This window comes from Panthera onca, chromosome C1 (assembly GCF_046562875.1).
Source record: "Panthera onca isolate mPanOnc1 chromosome C1, mPanOnc1 haplotype 2, whole genome shotgun sequence".
In the NCBI taxonomy this organism is placed as follows: Eukaryota; Metazoa; Chordata; class Mammalia; order Carnivora; family Felidae; genus Panthera; species Panthera onca.
Genome location: NC_138346.1, coordinates 165,197,410 through 165,216,015, shown reverse-complemented (window position 1 = coordinate 165,216,015; position 18,606 = coordinate 165,197,410). Strand labels below are relative to the sequence as shown.

Below are 18,606 nucleotides of genomic sequence, written 5' to 3'. Positions count from 1 at the left end.
CCGATGCGGGGCTCGAACTCACGGAACGTGAGATCGTGACCTGAGCTGAAGTCTGAGGCCCAACCGACTGAGCCACCCAGGCGCCCCTTCTCTCTTTTTTTTAAATGTTTATTTATTTTTGAGGGAGAGATAGAGCACAAGTGGGGGAGGGGCAGAGGGAGAGAGGGAGACAGAATTTGAAGCAGGCTCCAGGTTCTGAGTTGTCAGCACAGAGCCTGATGCGGGGCTCAAACTCATGAACCGTGAGATCATGACCTGAGCCCATCTATTGTCCTGGCATAATTTTAACAATGCCACTTTCAATCTCAGAAGAGTTCCAAAGTAGTTACTTCAACTAGATTAGATACAAAAGGGATCTTGTGAAAATAGAAGATAATTAGAGGTGCCTGGTGTCTCACTCGGTTAAGTGTCTAACTCTTGGTTTTGGCTCAGGTCATGATTTCCCAGTTTTGTGGGTTGGAGCCCCATGTCGGGCTCTGCAGTAATAGTGTGGAGCCTGCTTGGGATTTCCCTCTCACTCTCTCTCTCTGCCCCTCCCCGGCTTACTCTCCCGCCCCTCCCTCTCTCCCTCCACCTCAATTAAATAAATAAATAAATATTAAAAACTACAGGATAATTAAATGTTGAAATGGGGTGGGGATATCAGAAAAGGTTATGTAATTTTCTTTACTGGACACTCCTAAAATTAATAGTCAGCTGAAGGTTCTAAGAAAATTTGTCTATCCAGAGGGTGGACAATGAATTATGTTTCTGATGCTGTCAGAAACACATAAATTTCAATAGAGGTCCTGGGTAAACTGATAGTCATAGGGATATAAGTTCATGTTAAATAATTCCAGAAGTTCCTAATTTATGCTAGAATTATCTTAACATTTGGCCTAATATCTTCCTTAGTTATGTTCTTGATTTTTTTTACATTTATTTTCTCAAACCGCAGGTAGGTATCAGAATCTACCCAGTGTCTCTAAAAGTCTCTGAGTTGTTCTCACTTACCTGTCATATTTTCAGGACCCCCAGGAACAAGTCACAGAGGTTGTTCAGGCAAAACGATCCAGGAGTTAAAAACAACATGGAAGGCTTTCACCGCCCCTTGGCTTCTGATCCAACAGCTTTTCGCTAAAACTATCTTCACGGGTGTCAGAATAACACCTAGCTCATACATCCGACTTCTTGGTGCTTCATTTCATCCTATTGCTTAAATAGAAGCTCCTGCCTTCTTGGTTTTTGTGGTGCAGGCTGCTAACTGTTCCCCAGTATCCGGTCTCTCCCTTCCCCATGGTGATCGCGCCTTTCCCCTCTATTCCACACTTTGTTGCTGGTAATGTGGCTGCCAGCTAGAGATTAAGCACATTTGCTAGCCGCCCAGGCTTTAACTTTTTAATGTAAACAGAAGGTGTGTATATTATTTCCACATTGTTTGCTGAAAGGAAACTTCTTGCCCTGGACTTGTCCTCTTTTTCCTTCCTGAGAACTGTAAACAAGATGTGCCAGCCACCCAGCTTTGACCACGCAGATAATGACAGTGCTCTAGGGCTCTGCTACCCAAAGTATAGTCCTTGGACTAGCACCATCAGCATCACCTGGATCCTTTTTATTTCTTTATGATGATTTTTTAAGTTTTTTTTAAATTTTAGTAACCCCCCCAACGTGGGGTTCAAACTCATGATCCTGAGATCAAGAGTCACATGCTCTTCCAACTGAGCCAGCGGGTACCCCCCTTACCTGGATGCTTTTTAGAAATACAGAATCTTGGGCCCCATTCTAGGCCCACTGAATCTGCATTTAGCAAGATCCTCAGGTGATTTAAATGCACATTAACATTTGAAAAGTACTGCTCTAGTAGAGGATGATGAATCAACAGGATAGAAGGAAAGTAGGTCTCAATTATTTTGTTAGAGCACAGCTGTCTCCTCACCTGGTCTGCCTACCTGTAGACTATTATGAGAGAGCAGATAAAATTGTATCTTATTTAAGCCATTGAATTTGCGGGTCCCTTTTTGACCTCTACCCTAACTTATATGGTTATTATTCCTTGTAAGAGCAAACCTCCTTTTTAAGCCTGGGCTGAAGTCTTATGGAGAAAGAGATAAGAAAGGATATTTCTTGGGGCGCCCGGGGGCTCAGTTGGTTGAGCGTCTGGCTTCATTCAGCTCGGGTCATGATGTCACCCTCCGTGAGTTCATACCCCGCGTCGGGCTACGTGCTGACACCTCAGAGCCCAGAGCCTGCTTCAGATTCTGTGTCCCCCTCCCCTGCTCGCGCTGTCTCCCTCTCTCTCAAAAAAATGAATAAACGTTAAAAAAAAATTAAAAAGAAAAGAAAGGATATTTCTTTTCTGAATATCTGGAGTACTCACTCCACCCCTTAGGAGAGCACCTATATTTAACTCAATCTACGGTTGATTTATCTGGGACTGGGAGAGTGGGGAGTGCTCTTACCCCATCCTCCAGAGTATCACTCTGCACATTGCAATGATCATTTTTGGTCTCCTTGAGGATGCTGAGTTAAGAAGTTCAATATAAATATTAAATGAACTGAATACACAATGTCTCCGGAGATGGTTTCATTATTTTTTTTCCAGAAGACCCAAATTCTAACTAGCAGCATTAATCAAATAGACCACATTCATCTTAAAGTACATTAGGGCAAGCATGCTCTCATTTTAATATATAGACTCTCAGACACTATTTAATTTAACAACCACCATTTCTTCTTACTTCTTCCTTTCCATCTCTAGTTTGGTAAATGTGTTCTCTAGACTTGCAATTCTCCTGCTTTAATCCAACAAATATTTACTTAATGCCTCTGAAGTGCTAAGCATTATATTAAATGCTGGAAAAACAGTAGTGAATTAGATAAAACAGATCTGGTCATGTATAGCTTACAGTCTAATTGGGCAGAAGACCAATGAACAAGTAATTACACAGCTGAAGAATGTTAAGAAATGGAAAGTACTTAAAATACTTGCAATAATGTTCATTGACTGAATAAATGAAGAGATAAATTAACCATTAACACCTTCACTCCATGACTCCATGGAGATAAAGAGCACAGTTCCTTTATTTTTCCGTTTCTTGCCTCCCTCATTGCTTTGGGTTCATATTGGTCTTTGGGCCTGTGCAAGAGAAGTTGGATAATTAACCAGCTAAAAATAAGGGCTTACAGTTAATGGGCATGGAAAATGACTGGAAAGGAACTTGGCAAATGGAGATAGTTGATTGTGGCTTATTTTATTCTTTTCCTTGTCATTAAAATATTGATTGTACAATACATTAAAACTGGGAATAAAAAGGGCATGTTTGTGTGTGTGTTAATCTTCTTTATCATTTTATAAGGGAAGTGTGGTTGTATTTCCTGTGCAATACCAATATCTCATTGGGGGCTACTGAGACTGACTAATGTCATTTTCCTTCTTCTTTCCTTCCTTCTTGCCTAATGCAAGCAAGCCACTGTGATATCCGATTTCTAGTATTTGGTCTATAAAGGGCCCATCTTTTCATTTCTCTATTGCCAAACAAAGGAGTTTTACATGTTATCTCCACCTACCTAATATTCACATCTGGTAGTCTTCTCTGAGGGCATTAAGGTCTTTTGTACAACATCACTGATCTTCCTTGAAAATCCATGGATAATAGTGGGGTGCCTGGGTGGCTCAATCAGTTAAGCATTCAACTCTTGATTTTGGCTCAAGTGGTGGGGTCGAGCCCCACATCGGGCTCTGTGCTGATAGTGCAGAGCTTGCTTGGGATTCTCTCTCTCCCTCTCTCTTTGCCCCTCCCCTGTGTACTCTCTGTCTCTCAAAATAAAAATACAAACTTAAAAAAAAAAAAAGAAAACCCATGGATAGCAGATAGGACAGGTAGTGGAGTGGCAATTGACAAAATAAAGAGGAAATTGCTCAGGACATGAGATAAAAACTGAGACAAAACTGTCTCTATTGGATAGCCCCTTCTGAGGCTAGAGTTCTGCCCAGGGAAAACCACCCTGTTGATCAATTGCAGACTAGGGAACATCCCCCAAATTAGTGGCTTAAAATAACAATAACCATATTTTTGCTAATGACTCTCCAATTTGGGCAGGACTTGGTGGCAGCAGCTTTATCTCTGCTCCATATGGTTTTTGCTGGGATGGCTCACCTGGGCTGGATGATTTCAGCTAGCTTCACTCACATGTCTGAAGCTCCAGCTGGGGTGGCTGGAATGGCCAGGGATGGCCAGGCCGATTTCTTTCCATATGGCTTCTCTTTCTTGTAGGGTACATGGACTCCTTTACATGGTCTCAGGACTCCCAGAGAGTGAGAATACAAGCTTCAATGCTTCACAAAACTTGGTGCAGTGTTATTTCTGTTTCATTCTCTTGGTCAAAGCAAGTCACAAGGCCCTCCCAGATTTAAGAGAAAGGAAAACAGACTGCTTCTAGATGAGAGACCCAGCAGATGTGTGGGAATAGGAAGTGTTGTTGCTGGCCGTGTTTGCAGATAATCTACAACACAGTGTCACCCTCAGTACTGAAAACCCACTGAGCATCTACAACCATTGTGAAGATTACAGTGGAAAGGGGAGATCAATGCCACCAATGGTGTGGTGTGTAAGTAGAAACATGAAGTTACGCTACTCACCTTTAAGATTACGATTATGACTACAACAGCTAAAAGGTTTAAAATGTGTTAACCTTGAGGTGCCTCGGTGGCTAGGTAGGTTGAGCATCCGACTTCGGCTCAGGTTATGATCTCATGATTTATGAGTTCGCGCCCCATATCGGGCTCACTGTTCTCAGTGCAGAGCCTGCTTCTGATCCTGTGTCCCCCTCTCTCTCTGCCCCTCCCCCGCTCGTGCTCTTCCTCTCAAAAAAAAAAAAATTGTGTTAACCTTAACAAGTTAATATCACATGCGATACTCACATCAACCTGTGTGGCTGGTGTCATTTCTTAACTTACAAATGAAAAAACCGAGGCTTTTTTCTTTATCATAGCTTCTCATCTAACCTATATTTTCTTAGTACTTATGTGTATGAATATGTTTTGGTTCATTTTATGTATTCTTATAAGCTGTCCTAACCATGAGATGGATATATAAATAAATCAATAGTTTGGTACATAAATGTGTTACTATTTATCTATTTTAAATCAGGTTCAGGTTTAATGACTTGATGAATATTGCATACGTAATGCAAGACAGAACCTAACTCAGTATGTATCTGGACCCAAAGACCTAAAATAAGAAAATCCTAAGTGTATTCTCCATTTTAGATTTTCTTAAACTCCTGGGTTACACAAGGCTCACATGATTATTAAACACAGAGAATATGGAATATACTAAGTAATTTTATAAAGTAATATCTTCTTTCAACTTCAGTTTAATTGAATTATATTCAGTAGATATTTATTAAGTGATTGTGCAGGGATCTGTGTGCTTGGAGCACATCGGTGCACAAAACAGATATTTTTGCTCTTGAAGAACTGAGTTTCTAAAAATGGCATCTTGTAAATAGAAAAAAAAAATCATTTCGTTGTGTGAAAAAGGATTTGCAAATGCACTTGTGTAGGAGATTGAGTATGAGTTTACAATGATGATTTTATTGTATTATTTTTTTGTTAAAAAAATGATGTCAAAGGAAATTGAACTTTGCCCTGTGTTCCCAGGGATCAGTGTGAGCTTTACTCTTGGCAATAGTTCTCTCAGCCTTGAACTCCTCTGGACATTTGAGTCATAGCAATGATTTTTACGCATACTGACAATTCATAACCTAAAGATTTCTTCATGTCTCCTACCACCACTCTGTCCATTTTGGCAGAGCCTGAGAAGAGATTCCCAATGTTTCATGATAACCTTGCATTTTATTCTTATCCTCCAAAGTTGAATGCAGATATAGGCTGAAGTTCAATGAACATTCAGTTGAGGATATAGATCTGCCATTTAGGTGATGTCTTTTATCATCTCACCATCTTATTTATCACTTTTTTTGTCACTGTTTTGCACTTGATATAAAATTAGAAGGACAAATGCAATAAACTATGCATATAAGAGAATAAACAAAAATGGTCGTCATCCTGGCAAGAGACACCACCATTTGAGAGTTCAAGTCCTTGCTCATTGGGTGATGTGTAGAAGTCTAAAATTAGCTTAGAACTATCATTTTCGGAGTGTCAATGTGTAGTGTATCCAGTTTCATACATTGAAAAAAATACCAATTTGAAAATTTGAGGACCACCTTCATAAGAACTGCTCGTGATCCCAGAGTTCCTACAATTTGGCTAAGAAGGCCAGACAGATACTGTAAACTGAGAGGTAACAATGCAGGGCAGCATAGGACAAAAGCCAAATAAATGATATAAGGGCTAATGGATGGGGCAGGAAACAGGATATTTTGATGCAGATGTAGTACTAGGTGCTTGAAAACATTGTATCATCTAATCCTCCTTACAATGGTTTTACTGATTAGAGAAACACAAGAGACATTAGAAATGCTTATGGAGACATGATTAGAAAAAAATAAATCCAATCAATCTAACTTTAAAGCTGAAATTATTAACATTTGAATTGATCAACAATTCAAAATGCACTGAATTCCATTGAAATGAACATTTTCCAGGTCTAACTTTTTCATAAGGCTTTGAAGATACCATAAAGGAATGTACTTGGAATTAGAAACACCTGAGCTTAAACCCTGATTCTGCCATTTCCCAGCCCTTTGGGGAAGTAGGTTTTCATATCTTTAAATAGAAAGGATGATTGATACTCATCACATATAGAGCCTATGGGCTTAACGAGACACCTTGGTGAATGAGACATACAAAGTGCTTGGTAAAGAGAAGGTCCTGAGTAAATGAATACAAAGAGGAACCTGGCATGATTGTTATTCCCATTCCATCTGAGTCTGGAAACAATAGAAGAAAATGAATAGTTATCCCAGTCTGGTTCTTACATGTTCACAGGCTCAAGAAGGAGCTTGAAATAGTTTTCTAAATGAGGTTTGGGAATTCTTTGTGGATTTTAATTACCCATCCTATTGCTGGACCTCATTAGCGGACATAATTGAAAACTGACTCCGTGTAATAAGGACGACTGGAATCCCCAGCTCCAAGGCAGTTACTTTGGTGTTCCACATTCCCCATTCTCTCAGAACACACCCGCAGCCACCCCTCAAACACATCACCTTAGAAGTGGGGGAGAAAAAAACTGAAATTCTTCCAATGCTGTATTTCCTGTGATTTCAGCCCAGGTAGGAGCTTTTGTTTCATTTCATGTTTTTGTAACAGGTGGATAAACAGTGGAAATATAAAAGGCCTTGAGAAATTCTTGATATCGGCTTCCTTAGAACCTGTATTCTTAGCAGAGGACATTATTGCCAAGGAGGTAAAAATTGGTTCTTGGAGAATGAGACAACCAGATACTACAATGGTTTGTGTCCCTGCCCAGTACATAAATAGGTAAACAGTATATCTGTAGTATTAAAAGTTTCCAGGGGGGCACCTGGGTGACTCAGTCAGTTAAGCATCCGACTTCCACTTAGGTCATGATCTCACAGTTTGTGAGTTCAAGCCCCGCATCAGGCTCTGTGCTGACAGCTCAGAGCCTGGAGCCTGCTTCACATTCTGTGTCTTCCTCTCTCTCTGCCCCTCCCCCACTAGCGCTCAGTCTCTCAAAAATAAAACAAAAACATTAAAAAAACTTCTTAATTAAAAAAAAGTTTACAGGGAGGGGGAAATTAGGAAATAAAAAAAGTCTAAAAAGGGACATGATAATGAAAAAAACAAATGTTCAGAAACACTGCCTTTGAGAAAACATAAAAATTCTCTAGGCTCAGCTCTGATTCCAGGAAGAAGACAGGAGACAGGACTATGCTAGGTACTCTATTCAATGATGGCAATTTCCGTGGTTCCAGTTCATCATGATAGTAGTTAAAGAGGAGGGCTGTGGGATGCGTTGCTTGGTTTGAAGCCCTATTCAGTATATACAGCTGTGTGATCTTGAGCTAGCTAACTTTTCTGCACCTCATTTATTGGTTTCATTTGTAAAATGACTATTATAATACCTGACACTTAAGGTTGTTGTGAGGGATATAGGACCCAGGCTATATTTTAAAAAAGAGCCAGCAGATGAATGAATGAATGAATGAATGAATGAATGAATGAATGAATCAGCAGAAGCCACTTCTGCCTTTATGAAAGAATTCTGGTGCCCTTTAGTCCAGATTCTCTAGATGAACAAATCTAGGCAACATCCTCTTTGTTTAATTTTGAGAATTTTTTGAAAAATATAGAATATAGAAAAGAACAGACATAATATATATTTCCACAACATGAAAATATACGTTAGCATTTTGTCATATTTCCTTTTGTCTTTTTTATGCGTAAAAATTTTCAATTACATAAAGAATACATATATATATGTATATACATACACACACACACACACACACACACACACACACACACACATATACACACATGTTCCCTCTGGCCCTACCATTGTGAATCAAACCTTTAAAAAGTGCCTACTACCTGCCAGGTATAATTTCTTTACAGGTTTTCTTTCTAAACAGGTAGCCTGAGAGTCTATCTGGCCAAGCATGATCTTCTACCTAGATAGGTAAATATCTTCATTCAGGTTAAGACCCCAATGACATTTTCTTCATTAATTGAAACTGTTTCTTGTGTATCTACTGTGTGGGTGATGTTTTTGAACTGGGAGAACTGTAGCATCAGGCCCAGAAGTCAGCTTTTCAAAATGAAAATCCGGGTAGCCATAAGACAGGGACCACGGGAACAAGCGCAAACTGAAAAACATTATGCACCTAAGGCACTGTCTGATGGCTGTTATTGTTTAAACCCCTTCTTTTACATAGCAGAACGAGAAAGAGGCCAGAATGGGACCCTATACATCAGCTGGACTTCATACAGAGGACCCAGATATTGACCAATCAGAACGAGGCCCTTCCAACCAATCAAGACAAGGTTTTTTTTCTTTTTCTTTCCCTCATTGGCATATTGTGCGGGAATGGGAACCTAAGGGAAGTTTCTTTACATAGGTAGGACATCCCTGCTGTTCTAGGAGGCCAGCATAACTATTTTGTTATTGTTGTGTGTCCCTTCAGCTCAAGCTCTAACGCCAATAAAACCTTGCATGTGCCTTTGATTTTGGGGTCCAGCCTCATTTCTAACGTTGTTGTTGGTGACAGTTGGAGTGAGGGGGTAAAATCAAGTCTTCCAGTTTGAGGTGGCAGTCCAGATGTTTCTCACAAATGCTAATAAATAATCCACTTCCCATACTAATAACAAATCCAACGGTGGCATTTGCAGATGACTCAGACTTTGCCTTTACAGTGTAATCTCAGCAAAGGAAGATGTGAGCTGCTGGTTTAGGATCAGACCTGGGAACCACACTGGTTTGCACACTGGCCAGGAGACCTGGCAGTGGGGAATTCTGTGGTTAGCAATTGCCTGGGAGGCAAAGGAGTCAAAGTCGTGAGTCCTGAGTGAGGCAGCCCTTGGAAACGCTGGGTTTGCTTGGGTTCCTCAGGCACTAGGCTGTGACCCAAGGGACTGGAATCTTTTGTAAATAGCAGAGGGCCTGACTGCCCTGTCCTCAGGTGTGGTTATTTACTAATCCAAACGTGGAGCCAAGGAGACAATTTGTTTAGATAACAGAGGTTTGCAAGATAATGGCCACTGCCTGGAAAGGCGTGCTCTCTCCTGGGGGTAACTCTTAGATCTTGGAATTTGGCTAAAAGGAGGAAACAATATGTAGTGCTCTTGCAGAGGTCTGGAAAACAGAGCTGTGGAGTGCCCCACATGGTTTTAATTATGGCCTGAATGGTTTTTCTTTCTTTTTCTCTCTCTTTACTGTAAAAGCAAAAATAAATATTTTAAATGTTTTCGTATAATCCACTAAACTGTTAAGTATTGATATTAACAATACCACCTACCATGTATGAAGTGCTTCTCAAGGCCAGGCTCATGGTAAGGCTACTCTCACAATAGCACCGAGAATGAGAAGGAGGTATCTCCCTTCTACAAATGAAACCATTTCACTAATTTACAACATTTGGACTACGTTTTCTGAGGCTTTCCTGTGTGCTAGGTCCTGTGCCAGTGCCTCGGAGTCTACAATCTACCACAACTGACAAGGGGAAACGCTGTAACTCAAAGACATTTTTATTTTGCTTGCTGGAAATTGGTGGAGGAAAAGAGAGGAAAGAGCCAGTACATAGTACTGGCTTTTTAGCACATGTCAAAAGGCAGGGGAGGGGGGTGGGGGTGGGTGAAGGTCTCACTAAGTTTGTTTCTATTTCCAAATGAATTCCTGGGGTGGGGAGGGGTTGAGAAGGGGAATATATGAAGCTAAATGTATTTGTAGAACCTGCAGAGAAAAAACTCCCTGTTTAGAACTTCTTTCTTTTCCTGGGTAAGTTTCCTAGTGCTTGGTGCTAACTTCTCATAGAACAAGACCTGCAAAGCATTTACTCCTTTGTCTCCAACAGAGTGTAAACAAATTGTAGTCAGACTCTTATAGGTGGAGGATCTCTTATTTATCTTCCCCCTCCCCCACTGCCAGAACTTGGGGCATTTTAAAAAGCTCATTTAATTTGATGAATATGAACAGAAGAATGAATGCATGAGTGCATGGATTTCTCTTGTGCGATTCACCTGCACACATGAACATGGACTCACAGGTTCACGTAGAGGCCAAAATCACATACTTCATATATATTCCCAGAGAAACCACGTCACTGTTCTCATTACCATAGACCTCCCTTTGGTGGCGTAGCCGACTGGTATGGTGACCTCTTCCATCCCTCCTTTCTTCAGCCCCACTGTACCAGCTCAACCCATTCTACCACCCCCACCACCATTCCAGTCCCCTCTCTTGGCTGACCCAGGAGACACTAAGGTAACTGATAAGCTAATATAACAGTATGCCCAGAACAAGAGCTCGGCAGTTTCCAGAAGTCCTGACATTTTGACTGTTTATGGCCTTGGAAGGGATTTTGCCTATCATCCATTGCCTATTAAGAAAAACTCTTATTTGGGGAATTTTCACTTGGGTAGGAGAGAGGGTGGTTGGATCCAGATGTGAGGACAGCTGAGCTTCCTCACTGTTCAGGTGCATGCTCGGGAGGCGGGAGGGATCAGAGGAACTAACTTTACAGCATGTCTTTGATGTCCTAGACTTTCTGCTAGATGCCTAAATGGGATGGCTCTTCTAATCGCTGGGTTTTCCACGCAAGTGCTAGGATTCTTATTTTGCAAAGGAGAAAGCTGAGGCTGAGAATGAAAAGGGACTTGTCCAAGCTAATAGTTAAGAACTGACCACCTTAAGAACTACTCCAGGGGCGCCTGGGTGGCGCAGTCGGTTAAGCGTCCGACTTCAGCCAGGTCACGATCTCGCGGTCCATGAGTTCGAGCCCCGCGTCAGGCTCTGGGCTGATGGCTCGGAGCCTGGAGCCTGTTTCCGATTCTGTGTCTCCCTCTCTCTCTGCCCCTCCCCTGTTCATGCTCTGTCTCTCTCTGTCCCAAAAATAAATAAAAAAAAAAAAAAAAAAAAAAACGTTGAAAAAAAAAAAAGAACTACTCCAATTCATAATGCTAGGGCCCTTAGGTAAGTTTTCTTCCTACCTGATCTCTATTATATACACAAAATACTGTCTTGGTATTACTTGTCACCCAAAGATAGGCTAGATCTAGTTTTTGTCTTTATTTAAAATTTTTTTTTAAGTTTATTTATCTATCTATGTCTATATCTATATCTATATCTATATCTATATCTATATCTATATCTATATCTATATATCTATATCTATATCTATATCTATATCTATATCTATATCTATATCTATAGAGAGAGAAAGTGCAAGCAAGGGAGGGACAAAGAGAGAGGGAGAGAGAATCCCAAGCAGGCCCTGCACTGTCAGTGGAGAGCCCAGCCTGGGGCTTGAACTCAGGAATCTGATCATGACCTGAGCCAAAATCAAGAGCTGGGCACCTAAGTAACTGAGCCAGCTAGGTGCCCCTCCTAGTCTTTGCGCTTAAAATACATAGATTATAATATGAGGGGGTAATACAAGTGTATACATAATTATGGAAAATAAATGACTTTTAGGAAAGATAAATGGGCCCTTATGAGAATAGATAGGGGATAAGACAGTTCTATGACAATATCTGTTTAGATGTGGTTCTGATTTCTATTCACCAGTCATTAGAGTCATGTTTTCCACGGTGCCTGGCTGGCTCAGTCAGAAGAGCATGCAACTCCTGATCTCAGGGTCTTGAGTTTGAACCCCACGTGGCATGTAAAGATTACTTAAATACAACTTAAACAACAACAACAAAAAAGAGTCAAGCTTTCCTGGTTGCTCCCAAGGGTTAGGGGATTTATGACAACTGAGTCCTCTTGTGTTCTTTTGGGAGGCTCTGCTCTTAGTCACATAAGGGAGTTAAGGAAAAAGGCCTTCTCAAATGACTTCAGTTCAACATAATTTTTATGCCATAGTGAAGTCTTCTAGGCCCCTTCAACGTAAAGAAAGGCGATAATGTCTTAATACTTAATTTTACTTTATGAAAACTGTGCCAGGGACACACCTTACCTTAAATTAAGCAGGATGTTTTCACAGGGCACTTTTGGCTCCCTGGCATTTGGAGACCTGAAAAAGTTAACCACTAAGTTCATAGCTTCTTCTTCTCCTTCTGTTTATCATCTTCACCGTCATCATCTTGCTCACTCTTCTCTGAGCCTGAGGTCAGAAGAGAACTGAGTGTGAGAAACAGCATAAGGGCCAGCATTGGGTTTGCAGATGATTACTGGCACATTACTTGATTTTTACTTATTTTTTATTTAAAAAAATTTTTTTGAAGATTTTATTTTTTAAAGTAATCTCTACTCCCAACATGGGGCTCGAACTCATGACCCCAAGATCAGGAGTTGCATGCTCCACTGACTGAGACAGCCAGGTGCCCCTGTCTTCCAGAGATTCTGACCTAAATGTAACATCCCCAAACAGAGTGGCAGGACCATTTAAAATAAAATTCTGCAGCACCTGGGTGGCTCAGTTGGTTAAGCGACTGACTCTTGATCAGCTCGGGTCATGATCTCACTGTTGCATGATCGAGCCCTGTGTTGGGCTTTGCACTGAGTGTGGAGACTGCTTGGGATTCTCTCTCTCTGCCCCTTCCCTGCTCGTTCTCTGTCCTCTCTCTCTCTCTCAAAATAAATAAATAAACTTAAAAAAAGTTCTTAGAGGGATGTATCTAAGGTTTATAATCTAGATAGGTTTATAAAATAAATATAGGTGGTTGGATATAAGAATGAATGTCTGGGTTCTCATATCCAGGAGCCATGGTCCTGGCTTCCAAATCTCAGGCTCCAAAGTGGAATGATGAATTTTCTAAGAAGAAACACAGGTTTAGATTTAACTATTGGAAATGAGGGCAGAAATACATCAAAAGGGATCCCTGGAGTGAGAAGCATTAAAAATAAATTTTTTTCCGAAACTGTAAGAATCTTGGATTTTGACATGTTCTGCAACTGACACCCAATGAGCCCTTAGGGTAGGGAGATAGTACTTTTTCCCCTCAAATGTCCTAGACTAATTTGGGAAAAAGAAAAATGTTTAATTATTAAATTAACATTTTTTTATATTTAATAAACTCTAAAAGAATAATAACCATTATAATAAGTATGATCATTGATATTTTCATCATTTCTGAAGCCTTTTCATGGATATTTTATTTGAAAACAGTAACATCAGCTTAGTATATCATATCCACGGATGACTTCTAAATTGGCAAGTCTAGGGGTGCCTGGGTGGTTCAGCCGGTTAAGCATCTGACTTCAGCTCAGGTTCGTGGGTTTGAGCCCCGCATCAGGCTCTGTGCTGACAGGTTGGAGCATGGAGCCTGCTTTGGATTCTGCGTCTCCCTCTCTCTCTGCCCTGACCCCACTCACGCTCTGTCGCTCTCTCAAAAATAAATAAATGTTAAAAAAAAAATAAAAAAAAAAATAAAAAAAAAATTGGCAAGTCTAAAGAAATAGGCCAGTTTGGGATGAGCACTGGGTGTTGTATGGAAACCAATTTGACAATAAATTTCATATATTGAAAAAAAAAAAAAAAAAGAAATAGGCCAGTGCTTGAAAACAGGTTTTGCAAATTAATCTTTCTCCCCCAATGACAGTGTTTAAACATGGATTTGTAACACAAGCTCTTTCTTGTAATAGTGCAAAGTGAAGAAAGCAACAAAAATATTTTACAACAAAGTGAAAATTAAAAATGAAATAAAAATACACACTAGGACCACTGCTAGCCTCAAAGGAGCATTTGTGGAAATTTGAAGAAAGCCTGTTTCTTTAGGATGTACAGAGCAGGACCACAGAGCATACAGCTTGGCCAGGGAAGCACAGTTGGATTCCAGCCCCCCAAAAAACACCCTTTCCACTGGGTGCCCTTGGTTAAGGCACAACCTGCCCAACATGATGTGCCCACCCTTCAAAATAACATGAAAGTATACTGCCATTTGTGTACATACATACACACACACACACACACACACACACACACACTCTCACACGCACACACATATCCACACTTATACAGACTATCTCTGAAAAGATATGCAAAGAATTGGTAACATTGGGTGCCTCTGGGGAGGATAACTGGTGAGGAGGGTAGGAAGCAGACATGTTTCCTCAAATATCCTTTGGTGACTTCTGAACTGCATGATTATTGTATGTATGCATTACTTATTAAAAATATAAAAAATTTAAAGGAGTTTTTATTTTGAAGTAGGGGATAAAGCAAGTACACAAATGAATCTTGGAAACCATGGGACAGAGTAATGAGGCTGTGGCCATCAAGAGAAGAGTAAGCACTTCTATTTGGGAGGATCAAGAAAGGGGAGTGACATTGGTCATCTGTTTTGGGGCCTGGATAAGATTTCAGTTAACAGACAGGAGGGAAACTGAAGGAGGTATTTTAAGGGGAGAGAGAATGGTAAGGGTAAAAACCGAGGGAGCAAGGAGACTCATCCCCAGAACTCAGTAGGCCAGTTTGTAGTGTAGTGGGTCTGTGTAGGGAGGGGGGGTGGATAAAACTGGCAGGAGTCTGGAATCATATGTGGAAGACTTTGGTTTCTAGGCTGAGACATATAAAACTTGCATAATAAATGAATTAAAGATTTGTAGTTAGAGATGACATCAGATCTCTTCCTAACAGGTATATATATATATATAAATTTTTCTTGGAAAAGGGAATTTTTTTAAGTGTTTATTGATTAGCAAATGCTGGCAACATTGTATCAGTTATCTGAAGTTGTATTCTTTTTTTTAAATGTTTATTTTTGAGACAGAGAGAGAGAGAGAGAGAGAGCAAGCATGAACAGGGGAGGGACAGAGAGAGAGAGAGGGAGACACAGAATCCAAAGCAGGCTCCAGGCTCTGAGCTGTCAGCACAGAGCCTGACATGGGGCTTGAACCCAAGAGAAGTGAGATCATGACCTGAGCCAAAGTCGGACACTGAACTGACTGAGTCACCCAGGCGCCCCTGAGGTTGTATTCTTTAAAAAAACTTTTCCCCCAATTTTTCTACACTAAGTATTTACTAAAGTATTATTAAATTTTAAGTGTACTAGAACCTAAAAAAGTTTTAATCCCATCTATGCTAAGTAAGAAAACTGCAGTATAACAATAAATGAGATCAAGAAAGGGGAGGAAAAAAACCCACCCAATAATGACCCCAAAAAACCAAAATCAGAAAACATGACTTTCTAGATTACAGGTCAGGTTTTGAGTGAGTATGAGGCAAATAAAAATAGAATTCCAATTCTGAGATTATGACTTTCTGTATTGCAGGAGTGTCTCTCTCTTTTTAAACCTTTAAACATATTAATTTAAAATTTTGTGTGCATAAATGCTTTTTGTAGGTTAAGTCCAGAAAATGAACTGCAGATATCATATCCAAATTCTGGAGGAATGGAAAATGTATTTAAATTAAAATAAGAAGCTTAAATTGGATAGATGTGAATGAAATGCTTCATCGAAGGTATCCATAGAAACCACTTAAAATAAAGAGAAATGTTAATTCTCTTTGTAAATTGAGCTCCCAGAATCAAAATGAGAGTGAGACATTTAGTATAGGTATGAATACACTTTGGCCTTATCTACATGAAACACACTAATTGACAATTATATTTTTTGGCCATGGTCTCAACTGATAATGACAACTTATGGCTATAAAACTGATGGGATTCAGCTAGTAAAATAGCTAAGATACATTGGCCTAACTTGTTGATTTAGTCAGCCATGTGATCCGAGAACCATGGCTTTAAGTGTCCCAACCTTTCAGCAGTTTTTCAACAGACAAGAAATTAAACTTTACCACTTTATAGTGATTATATAAGCCATGTGGGGACACCATTAAAAGTAATTTGTAAAAGAACAAATTTTCCTATGCAAACTTCCCAAGCCAAGTCTCCTTTTTTCACATTCCCATTTTAGGTGTGTGTACTAGCAGACATGTTTGACATTGCTGCAGTCGCAATGTTTGGAATTCAAAATTATTTCCCTGTTATACACACACACACACACACGCATATATATACGTATATATGTATATATATACGTATATATATATATATACACACACACACACATATAACATTTTCTGGTTACTAGATTCTTAATCCCTTTTATTATTTTCTATTTATTTATCTATTCAATTTTAGAGAGATCGAGCGAATACAAGAGGGGACACGGACAAAGGGAGAGAGAAAGAGAATACTAAGCAGGCACCACACTCAGCGCAGAGCCTGACTTGGGACTTGATCCCATGACCCTGGTATCATGACCTGAGCCGAAATCAAGACTCGAACACTCAACTGACTGAGCCACTCAGGTGCCCTCTTCTTAATTTCTTAATTTTCCCTTGTCACAATCAGAAATGATGTCCCTGAGTTGATCATTTGAGAAGTGCTAACTGTTCATTATTACTAAATATAATAATTCATTATTGCTAACTGCATGGCTCTTTCTTATTCCTCCCCATTATGGGTAATTCTATAATGAACTACTTTTGACTTCACTCATTTCATATTCCAGCTGATGTACACTAGGCCTGCTGTTTTTAATGGCCTCAGACATTCCCAACCATTTTTGCTACAGGACATCTTTCTACTCTTAAGAATTACTGAGCTTCTAAAGAGCTTTTGTTTATGTGAATTCTATCTACCAGTGTTTACTGCATGAGAAGTTAAATTGGTACATTTAAAAATACTTGTCTTAAAATAACAATGACGCATTCATTATATGTTAACATAAATAACTTCATTTTTATGAAAAATGACTGTTTTCCCAAATAAATTCAGTGAGAAGAATGGCATTGTTTAGCATTCTGCAAATCTTTTTAATATTTGTGTCAATGGAAGACAGCTGGATTCTCATGTCTACTTCTGCATTCCATCTGTTGTAGTATCTCACTTCACGTAGCCTCTGGGAAACTTAGTGAAAAAGGCATGAATATCTTAGTATTATCATGAAAATAGTTTTGGGGCACCTGGGTGGATTAGTTGGTTAAGTGTCCAACTTCATGATCTCATGGTTCGTGAGTTCGAGCCCCATGTCAAACTCTGTGCTGACAGCCCGGAGCCTGCTTTGGGTTCTATGTCTCATTCTCTCTCTCTGTCCTTCCCCTGCTCGCACTCTGTCTCTCTCTCAAAAATAAATAATAAAAACACTAAAAACAAAGTTTGAAAATAGTTTTGACCTGAAAGGATGTTGGTTATCTCCGGGGACTTCGACCACACTTTGAAAACCTACTGGTGCATACCCTAGCAAATACACAAAATTCTTACATGGCAATGGGGTGATATACTTTGTAGTCCTCGAAGACACTTCCCAAAGAAAAGTCTTCATTTATTTTGCTGTTTAAAGAAATTGATAACAGTGATTGTTTATTGTCAAGATCTCTTTCTATTTTCCTTTCTCTGCAGGTCGGTGAGTACTCACTGAATGCTAGTGAATTAAGTTTCAAATTTAATAGGCATTAATCTTAACTTTTCTAATTAGAATTGAAGTGTTTCAGAGCTGGAAATACTCAGAGAGAAACACAGTATCTATCATCTGCTCACATACAGATGGGGACTTCTGGTTGTATGTAAAACAATTTTAGGTGAGATAACTTGAGGTAGTACCATAGCCAAGATGTTAAGTAACATTGAGTAAGGTAGTGAGAAAGGTGTGTCCAGTTGGAGTCTCTTCCCACCTGGTTACATTGAGGAGAAAGTCTCAGAGTGTATTTGTTAATATGTCTTCAATATACTTTAACTAACTTGCATATTTTCCAATTTAACATAAGGTTAGCCTAAGTCTTAGAGCTAGCCTACGGCTGGCAAGAGTGTCTAGCTAGAATTTAACGTTATTATTTTTAATCATCTCATTTTTATTATTACCATCTATTTAGAGCAAGTCATGTTGGTTTTTAAGTTTAACTTATTTAAAAATATTTAGTTTTTAAAAGTACATTGATTTAAGGAAGAATAGTTATTAAATAATAATATGAGTGGTATGAGTAATAAAGTGAATGACTGAGGTTTGGAAAAAAACTGATTTAATTCTATCT

General features: G+C 39.5%; 1 long non-coding RNA gene across 2 annotated transcripts in view; it reads left to right on the top strand.

Moving 5' to 3' along the window:
- Positions 1-7,130: 7,130 nt before the first annotated feature.
- The window catches only part of LOC132672329 (uncharacterized), a 98,923-nt gene continuing 87,447 nt past the window's right edge, over positions 7,131-18,606 (top strand). Inside the window, exons 1-2 of one of the 2 annotated variants that reach the window (XR_013557556.2) lie at positions 7,131-7,221; positions 8,851-8,956. This is a non-coding gene — a long non-coding RNA (uncharacterized LOC132672329). Of the gene's footprint in view, positions 7,222-8,847; positions 8,957-18,606 lie in introns of both variants that reach the window. The other variant, XR_013557555.2, reaches the window with a different exon arrangement.